Source organism: Triturus cristatus, chromosome 4_1 (assembly GCF_964204655.1).
Source record: "Triturus cristatus chromosome 4_1, aTriCri1.1, whole genome shotgun sequence".
In the NCBI taxonomy this organism is placed as follows: Eukaryota; Metazoa; Chordata; class Amphibia; order Caudata; family Salamandridae; genus Triturus; species Triturus cristatus.
The window spans coordinates 105,570,024-105,573,290 of NC_140585.1; the positions used below are offsets into that span (position 1 = coordinate 105,570,024).

At 52.1% G+C, this 3,267-nt stretch overlaps 1 non-coding gene across 1 annotated transcript; it reads right to left on the reverse strand.

Moving 5' to 3' along the window:
* Nucleotides 1-2,541: 2,541 nt before the first annotated feature.
* On the reverse strand, nucleotides 2,542-2,614 carry TRNAT-UGU (transfer RNA threonine (anticodon UGU)). Its single transcript has one exon. It is a non-coding gene; the product is annotated as a tRNA-Thr (tRNA).
* Between the last annotated feature and the right edge of the window lie 653 nt (nucleotides 2,615-3,267).

A 3,267-nucleotide genomic window follows, 5' to 3' on the forward strand; every position in this document is an offset into this window, starting at 1 on the left:
TCGGCTCGGGGTGGAGTGGTCTTGGGTTCTACCCAGGCTTTCAGGGCTTTCTGCATTTCCTCCTTGGTGCCCAATCCTGTGGTTGGGATCCCTTTGTCCTTGCAGAATTGTTTCAGTTCTTTGTGGGTGTATTCTTCCACCCTTTCCGGCTGGAAGGTTGCGGCCACGGTTGCCTCTTGGCCGTCCATGGTTCCCTTTTCTTTCTGTCTGGTTAGGTAGTGGGTGCGTTACTGGCCTGTACGATTGCGTCTGGCTCGGATCCCGTCGCTGGCCACCAAATGTTGGAGGGAGGACCACCGGGGAGTCGGGGAGACTACTCCGGGGCACCTTCCTACCGCAAAGTTATAGCCGAGCGCCACTGAGAAGCCCCCTAGGGGAGGTCCTTCTCCTATGTTCGTACTAGGCCCAGTAATACCACCACACAGGACTCCGTATCAGTTGCTTAACTTGGTTCTTTATCAATCGTAGTACGTTCAATATTTACAGTGGGATCGAGGGATCCAGTAAGAGTCTCAATGTCTTTAGAGGGATAAGGTAGCGGGACAGTCTTAGTACCAGCCAGGTACGGGAAGGCGCTGCGCCAGACCTTGAGTGCTGGTCTCGGAGCGACTCGGACGTGGAGAGCCGCGACGGCGTCTGCAGGGCTCGGGTGGTAGTTCCGCTTGGGTCGAGCCGCGACACAGTCAGCAGGGCTCCGGTGGTAGGTCCGCTTCGGTCGAGCCGCGACGAGGTCAGCTGGGCTCTGATGGTAAAGTTCAACAAGGTCAGGCCGCGACAGTGTCAGCAGGGCCCCAAAGGTTCGTGAAGGTCTTTAAGCACGGTGGAGCCGCGACGTCGTCAGCAGGGCTCAGAGGTGGGTTCAGGATGAGTCTTCTTCCGTAGGGTCAGCCGCGATCCGATCAGCAGGGCTCTTGACTCCAGGATACAACTGCTGTCCTGCTGTCGGGTCGCCCCAGATATAGGACTGGAGCCCTTTGATGTCCGGACCCTTGCGCCCGGAGGGGGCAGAGAGGCCGGGTAGGGAGCGGCCAGACGCCCAGCAGGAGAAGCGCCAGGCCCCAGAGAGCTGTGGGGCGATTGCACCTAGGTGTGGAAGGACGGTTGGGGGTCCCATCGATACTGCCCTCCGCCGGGAGTGGGAAGGGTTCACGTGGTATCCCCCTGGCCAGGGGTTGGCGCCTTGATGTCGGGCCTCGCTGGGACAGAGGCCGGGTGAAGCGGGGTCACGCAGGTGGTCACGTGGCGTGACGTATAATCCAAAATGGAGGAGCCCCGAGGTGCATGGGACCTCGTGCGGCTTGGCGAGGGGGAACAGGACCACGCCACGAGGCCGGCTCCCACATTCAATCACGCTATATCAGTTTTCCGTACAACTCCCTGATATGAGTGTACTCGCTATCCTGGAAAGGTAATGAGTATAACCAAACGTGGAAGGTCCCGTGAAGAAATAAAATGAGGGATCACGTATTAGTCTCTGGTGCCGGCTGTAGGCAGTCAAAATTGGAATGCTTCATGCGATAAAATGAAGCGGTGTGACTCACTTTTTTAACGTGCTGAGTCAGCATTGGGGTGCGCGTTGATTTTCAGTGTTTAGGGCTCCGCTCCTAAACAGTGCCAAAACAATCGAGAAAAGAAGAATTAAACAAGCATTTGCAATGCAATAGGTATCTCATTTACAAGAGTTCGAGCTATTGGCATGGTAAATGACAATGCCTTTTATTAAAAAAAATAATTAAAACAGATTGATTAAAAGGCATTGTTGTTTACAATGCCAATAGCTTAAACTCTCGCAAATGCGAGACCTATTACATTGCAAATGCGCGCTATACTTTTTTTTTTTAAAGTGTTGGAGAGAGCGTGTCCTGCCTGCAACAACAGTCAGGACAAAGCTATTTGAGAAAATAGTACTCAGGGGATGTAATTAAAGCCTACCGAGTAACAACACAGGTAACAGGGGGTGTCGCCATGGGAGGTTACAAAATGAGATAAGGCGGTACTAAGGAGGGACTACTAAGCCTTATGACAAATGAACAGCCACAGTTTACAGTGGACAGTGACACAAGACAATGAAAAATGTGGGCAGAGAGTGGGCGGAACTTCAAGTCCCTACGTTAATACAGCATGCCTGGCAGAGCAGCGAATGCGCTTGCCTGGCTCGACCTAAAAATGTCACTGCGTTCAGGCAAAATGAAGAAATGTAACTTATTTAAAGGCCCTAGATGCCCTAAATGACCTTGTGAGCTGAAAGTGCCCTGCAGGTGACGACTGTTCATCGTGGATGTAGTGCCTGGGAGGTCAGCAGGCCCTTCCTGGCAAACTAGCTATTCATTTTTTTAAATTAAAATACCATAAGGTCGGCCATGGACATAACAAATTTACTTTTTCATTTCATTTGAGGAACTTCAGTCCTGGTCCGACGTGAACAATTGCTGCAGCAGTGCTGAGCTTGAGTGGCAAAGAGGTCTGAAAGGGATATTTCTATCGCCATCCCCTATTAAACAAGAGATTGGCATTTGTTTTAATTAAAAAACAGGGACAGAGAGGCCCCAGCGAGATTTGAACTCGCAACCCCTGGTTTACAAGACCAGTGCTCTAACCCCTGAGCTATGGAGCCACACGCTGCACGCACTGCTGTTGTAGACTATACAATGGATGAAGCTCACACACCTCTGGCTAGAACACTATCATTGTTGTTCATTGGGCGGAGAGTCAATAGGGGAGAGGATTGTGCGAGTCCGGGTGAATCAGAGAAAGAAAACAGGATCTACAGGATGTTGAACTGCAGTGTTCAGAGACTGCCCCCTCTCACTGCAGTGTGAGTCACCATGCTCGGTGCTGTGCACACTGGGAGCCGTGCCCCAGCTGCGGCTCTTTAATATGCACATTTAAGAGCCTGACAGGTGCAAGGCATGGCTGGGTATAAAACAGAGTTATACAGCAGTCCACGCGGGCAACTAGAGCCAAATTTCGGGGGGGCTGAAAAAGATTTTGGGGGGGGGGGGGGCTAAGTCTTCCAGCCATAGGCAGAGTGGCTGTAAGAAGGGGTGAAAACACAACAAAAGCCTCATTAACGAGTAAATGGTCTTTTAAAGACCTGTGAAGTACTCGGGTCCGGCTGCAATTAGACGGGCGCCAGCCCGCGAGGCTGTCTCAGCCGGGCTGACACACATGAGGGGGGGGCTGAAGCCCGGTGAGCCCAATGGGTGTTGCGCACCTGCAGCAATCAATAATGAAACGACACCGCGTTAATAATGTTGGTGCAAAATT